A 7140-nucleotide genomic window follows, 5' to 3' on the forward strand; every position below is an offset into this window, starting at 1 on the left:
GTATACCACATCTTCTTTATCCATTCATCCATCAGTGGACACTTAGCTTGGTTTCCATATCTTGGCTACTGTAAATAATGCTGTAATGAACATGGGGGTGCAGATATTTTTTCCAAGGTAGTGGTTTTGTTTTCTTTAGATAAATACCCAGAAATGGAATTGCTGGTTCATATGGTAATTCTATTTTTAATTTTTTTAAGGAAAACTCCATAATATCTTCATGGTGGCTGTACCAATTTCATTCCCATCAACAATGCACAAGGGTCCCCTTTTGTCCACATCATCACCAGCACTTGTTATTTCTTGTCTTTTTCATAGTAGCCATTCTAACAGGTATGAGGTAATATCTCATTGTGATTTTACGTATGTATGTATGTATGTATGTATTTATTTATTTACTTATTGAGGAAGAAAGAGAAAGCATGAGCAGGGGAAGGGTAGAAGGAAAGGGAGAGAGAGAATCTTGAGCAGCCTTCATGCCCGATTCAGGGCTCGATCTCACAATCATGAGATCATTACCTGAACTGAAATCAAGAATTGGATGCTTAACTGACTGAGCCACCCAGGCACCCCTTTGTTGTGATTTTGATTTGCATTTTCCTGATGATTAATAATGTTGAGCATCTTTTCATGTACATATTGGCTATCTGTATATCTTCTTCGGAAAATACCAATTAAACTTTTTAAATTAATATTTATTTATTTTTGAGATACAGACACAGAGACAAACAGGGGAAGGGCAGAGAGAGAGGAAGACACAAAATCTGAAGCACGCTCCAGGCTCTGTCAGTGGAAAATATCAATTTAGATCCTCTGCCCATTTTTTAAAATCAGATTGTTTTTGCTGTTGAGTTGTATGAGTTCTTTATATATTTTGGGTTTTAGCCCCTTATCAGATCCATGATTTACAAATATTTTCTCCCATTCAGTAGGTTACTTTTTCATTTCTCTCCTTCAGATGGTTTCCTTTGCTGTACAGAACCATTTTATTATGTCATTCCACTTATTTATTTTTGCTTTTGTTGCTTTTGCTTTGGTGTCAAATTAAAAAAAAATAATTCCAAAACCTATGTCAAGTTGCTTACTGCCTATGTTTTTTCTTAAGTTTATTCATTTATTTTAGAGAGACAGAGAGCATGAGCAGGGGAGGGACAGAGTGAGAGGGAGAGAAGGAGAATACCAAGCAGGCTCCACACTGCCAGCATGGAGCCTGATGCAGGGCTCAAACTCACGAACCTTGAGATCACGACCTAAGCTGATACCAAGAGTCAGATGCTCAACCGACTGAGCCACCCAGGTGCCCTTGTCTATGTGTTTTGTTTTGTTTTGTTTTGTTTTGTTTTCTAGGAGTTTTATGGTTTCGGGTCTTACATTCAAGTCTTTAATCCATTTTGAGCTAATTTTGTGTATGATGTAAGATAGTGGTCAATTTCATTCTTTCACGTGTGACTGTCCAGTTTTCCCAATACCATTTATTGAAGAGACTATCCTTTCCCCATTGTATATTCCTAGGTCTTTTGTCATGAATGATTTGACCATATATGCATGAGTTTATTTCTGGGCTCTCTATTTTGTTCTATTGATCTGTGTCTGTGTTTATGCCAGGACCATACTGTTTTCATTACTATAGCTTTGTAATATAATATGAAATCAGGAAGCATGATACCTTCAGCTTTGTTCTTTTTCAAGATTATTTTGGCTATTCTGGTTTTTTGTGGTTCCAGACAAATTTTAGGAAGACACATGGCAGAAAGAGAGGTAGCTAGCTCTCTGTCTTGTTCTTAGGAGAGCACTAATTCCATTTATGAGAGCTTTGCCCTCATGACCTAATTACCTCCCAAAGGTCTCACCTCCAGATACTGTCCCATTAGGATTAGGGTTACAACATACGAATTTTGAGGGGACACAAACGTTCAGTCCATAACACTATACAACAGTAATCAAGACAGTGAAGTACCAGCATAAGGACAGATAAATAAATCAGTGGGATCAACTGGAGAGTCCAGAAGGAAACCACACTTACAACCAACTGATATTTGACAAACATGCAAAACAACCCAATGGAGTAAAGCAAAGCCTTTTCACTAAATGGTACTTGCATCCATGAGGGAGGAAAGGAAACAAACTTGACCCTTACTTCACATCCCACCCAAAAAGTAACTTGAAGCAAACCCATTCATGGGCACACCCATTCATGAGGCATGTAGCAACAACAAGAGAACAAAGTATTGATACATGTAATAGCTCAGAAGATTCTCCAGGGGATTAAGCTGAGTGAAGAAAAGCCAATTCCAAAAGGCTGCATGCTATGTGGTATGATCTATACATCATTTTCTAGCATGTGGCAAAATTTTAGAAATGAAGGACAGAACAGTGGTTGCCAGAAGTTAGGGACTGGGGGGAGAGAGATGGAGGAGGGAGATGGGTGTGGCTATAAAGGGCAACACAAAGCATCCTTGTGTTCAGGATCCTGACTGTGGTGGTGGATACATGAACCTACACAGGTGATAAAATTTTATAGACACACACACACACACAGGAGTGGAACCAAAACTAGGGAAATCTAAGAGGGGTGGATTGTAACAATGTCGATATCCTGGTTGTGATATTATCCTACAGGTTTGCAAAATGTTACCATTGGGGAAACTGGGCAAAATGTACAAAGGATTTCATACTATTTTTGCAAGTGCATGAATCTACAGTTATCTCAATAAAAGCTTCAGTTAAAAATAAATTTGAGATGGATCATAGGCCTACATGTAAAATTTTAATAATTCCTTTCATTAGAACTTTTTTATAATTCCCAGGAGAAAATAAGGGACTGTCTTCATGACCTGGGAGTGGGCAGATTCCTTAGGAAAAGATTTTTTAAACAAGGCAAAGAAAACAATAAATATAGAATTAAAACTGATAAGTCAAATTTCACCAAATTAAAAACATGTCTGGTCATTAAAGTCATCACGGTAACTTCAAGCTGGCAGATGGGGGACGGAGTCTGGGGGAGTCCACATCTGATACTTCACCATTTGGGCTCAGAAGCAGCTCTCATCACCGCCACCCTGGCTGAGAAAAACTAATCAAATGGCTCCATCTGGCTGCCAGGAATGGCGGTGGCCACTGTGATCCTTGGCTGGGAAGCCACCTCCCAGCGATGGCCCCACACTGAAGAGAGAGGATGGCAGCTCAACAACAGCAACAGTAATGGCTTTATACTATCAAGAAAACTTAGGAGGCATTGTCTCTCTCCACAACATCCCTGAAAGGTGAGTACTCTGCTTCCCATCTTAAAGTCTAGGAAACTGAACCTGAGGAAGTTCAAATAACTTCCCCACACTCACACAGCTAGCAGCTGGTAGGTCCAAGGACCCAACCTAAGTCTGTTAGACTTTTTTTAAAGTAGGCTTCACTCCCAGCATGTAGCCCAACCCAGGGCTTGAACTCACAACCCTGAGATCTAGAGTCAGATGCTTAAGCAACTGAGCCACTTAGGCATCCCACAAGTCTATTAGATTTTAATGCTCCTAGCTGCTTTCCTCAGAGCCAGTCACACTAGAGACATGCTGTCATTTATGGCGAAAGAAACCATAATATCTGGAAGCAGAGAGGTGTGAATATGTCTACGCTTTTATCATCTAACGTGGAAAACTGGAAGCTACCTGGGGAAATACATGCATTAGTTTGTGATTTTGCTCTTAAAGTAAGTTCATTCTTGTTTTACACAGTCACAACACAATCCTCAGTGTTTTAATAAAGAAAATGCTCCTGGTATCCAAATTGGATCACAGAAGGGTTTCCCTTGAGCAAACCATCATCTTGTGGCAATGAACATAACCGGTAGGAGTAAGAATAATTTTTGTTTGTTTTTTCTTTCTTTCAGATGCCAAAACACAGCAGTAACCTTTAAGGTTAGAAGCTTTTGCATTAAACAGAGCAACACAAACCAAGCGCCTTCCTTAGGGCAGGACTTTTGCGCAAAGCAATCAAATCTTTGATGGATATCATAAAATACGTAAAAGATGGAAATTTAATTAAATCAAGATGTAAAAAGCTGGGGTGATCCATTTGGGGAAAAACTGAGGTGGCCATATATTGTCCAAACTGTACACTTTATTTTGAAAGTAAAAAGGGTTGATATTAATAATTGCACAGGGCAGCAGGCATAACGTCGGGGTATAAAGACATGTTGCCCTAAATTTGTCCTGCGGTTTAACTTGGCAAAGATGTGACTACATTTTATAATAGAGACCAACCAGTAGTGAGACATCTAACCCTTTCAAAAAGAACAAAAAGTATCTTTCAGTGTGCTGGCAGGAATTTGGCATCTGATTTGAATTTTATTTTGGAAATGAAGTTCTAAGGGAGATTTCAAACCATTTAGGAGCTTCAATAACCACCACTCTGTGGCAACACACATTACTTGCATTTAGTAGACCCAGTTTGTAATGCTGTGTCTTACAGACACCCCTGTATGGATGTACCATAGTCTGTTTATCCATTCATCTATTGAAGGACATCTTGGTTGTTTCCAACTTGAGGTGGTTGTGAATAAAGCTGCTATGAACATTACATGCAGGCTTTTGTGCACACCTAAGTTTTCCAATCAATTGGATAAACATGTAGGAGCATCATTGCTAGATCATATAGTAAGACTATATTTAGCTTTGTAAAAAAAACCGCCAAACTGTCTTCCAAAGTGGCTGTATCCTATTTTGCATTCCCACCAGCAACAAATGAGAGTGTCTATTGCTCTGTTACTCTTCGCCAACTTTTGTGAACGATTATTGTTAGTTTTTTGGGTTTTAGCCATTCTAATACGTGTGCAGAAATGTCTCATTATTGCTTTAATTTGTAATTCCCTAGTGACAAATGTGGATGAGTATTTTGTTTTCATTTGTTTACTTTTCATCTGTATATCTTATTTGGTGAGGTATCTGTTCACATGTTTTGCCCATTTTTTAATTGGGTTGATCGTTTTCTTATTATTGAGCTTTGTGTGTTTTAGATAACAGTCCTTTATCAGATATGTTTTGCAAATATTTTCTCCCAGTTTCCGGCATTTCTATTTAATTCTCTTAACAGTCTTTTGCAGAGCATATGTTTAAATTTTTTTATTTTAAAAAAATTTAGGGGTGTCTGGGTGGCTCAGTCGGTTGAGCATCTGACTCTTGATTTTGGCTCAGGTCATGAACTCACGATTTTGTGGGTTTGAGCCCCACATTGGGCTCGGCGCTGACAGCCCAGAGCCTGCTTGGATTCTCTCTCTCTCTCTCTCTCTCTCTCTCTCTCCCTCCCTCCCCCACTTGTGTGCTCTCTCTCTCTCTCCCTCAAAATAAATAAATACACATTAAAAGATTTTTTTAAATTTGAGTGTAGGTGATGAGAAGTCGTTAATTTTAATGAAGACTAACTTATAAATTTTTTCTTTCATGGATCATGCCTTTGGTGTCACATCTAAAAATTCAAATCCAAGATCACCTAGATTTTTTCCTATGTTTTCTTCTAGAAGTTTTATAGTTTTATATTTTACATTTGTCTATGATTCTTTTTGAGTTAATTTTATGAAAAATGTAAAATCTGTGTCCAGATCCAATTATTCCAGCACCATTTTTTGAAAAGATTATTCTTTCTCCATTGACTTTCCTTTGCCCCTTTGTCAAAGATCAGTTGACCACATTTATATAGATCTGTTTCTGGACTCTATTGTGTTCCATTGATCTATGTATCTATTCTCTCACTAATACCATGCTGTCTTGTTTATTGCAGCTTTATAGTAAGTCTTGAAGTTCAGTGGCATCAGTTCTCCAACTTCGTTACTCTTCAGTATTATGTATTGGCTATTCTGGGTCTCTTTACCTTTTTTAATGTTTATTTATTTTTTGAGAGAGAGAGGGAGAGAGAGCGCACATGTGAGTCGGGGAGGGGCAGAAAGAGAGAGGGAGTTAGAGAATCCTAAGCAGGTTCTGTACTGTCAGTATGGAGCCCCATGTGAGGCTTGAAGCCACAAACTGAGATCATGACCTGAGCTGAAATCAAGAGTAGGACACTTAACCAACTGAGCCACCCAGCTACCCCTCCTTACCTTTTTATGTAAACTCTAGAATAAACTGGCTGATATCCACAAAATAGCTTGCTAGGATTTTCATTGGAATTGTGCTTAATCTACACATCACATTGGGAGTAATTGAGATCTTAAGAATAGTGATTTTTTTCTATCCACAGACATGGAGTAGCTCTCAATTTACTTAAATCCTTTTGATTTCTTTCATCAGCTCGTATTGATTTCTAGTTTAATTCCACTGTGGTCTAAGAATAGACTCTGTATGAATTCTATTCTCTTAAATTTGTTAAGGTATGTTTTATGACCTGGAAAGGGGTCCATCTTGGTGAATATTCCATGTGAACTTGAGGAGAACCTGTATTCTGCTGTTGTTGGATGAAGTATTGTATAAATGTCAGATTAAGTTGATTGACGTTGTTGTTCAGTTTAACTATATCCTTGCTGGATTTGCCTGCTGGAGTTAGTTATTACTAAAAAATGGTGTTGAAGTCATTGGTTATGATGGTGAGTTCGTCTATTTTTTTCTATACAGTTGTATACATTTTTGTTTCATATACTTTGATGATCTACTGTTAGGTACATACACATTAAATATTATTATGCCTTCCTAGGCAAGTGACACCTTTAACATTATGTTTTGTCCTCTCTTTATTCCTGATAAACTTCCTTGTTCTGAAGTCTGCTTTGCTTGAAATTAAGATAGCTACTCCAGCTTTCTTTTGATTAGTGTTAAGATGGCACAGCTTTCTCCACTCCTTTATTTTTGACTTATCTGTGTCTTTATATTTAAAGTGAATTTCTTATAGACAACACACACTTGGGTGTTGCTTTTTTCTTTTTTTTTTTAAGTTTGTTTGTTTATTTTTGAGAGAGAGAGAGAGAGCAGGGGAGGGGAGGAGAGATTCCCAAGCAGGTTCCCCACCCTCAGCACAGAGCCCCGCAAGGTGACAGACTCACCAACTCACCAATCCTGAGACTGTGACCTGAGTGGAAGTCTGGAGTCAGAAGCTGAACTGACTGAGCCACCCAGGTGCCCCTGGGCCTTGCTGTTTTATCCATTGACAATTTCTGTCTTTTAATTG

The sequence above is a fragment of the Leopardus geoffroyi genome, chromosome C2 (assembly GCF_018350155.1).
Source record: "Leopardus geoffroyi isolate Oge1 chromosome C2, O.geoffroyi_Oge1_pat1.0, whole genome shotgun sequence".
NCBI classification, from domain to species: Eukaryota; Metazoa; Chordata; class Mammalia; order Carnivora; family Felidae; genus Leopardus; species Leopardus geoffroyi.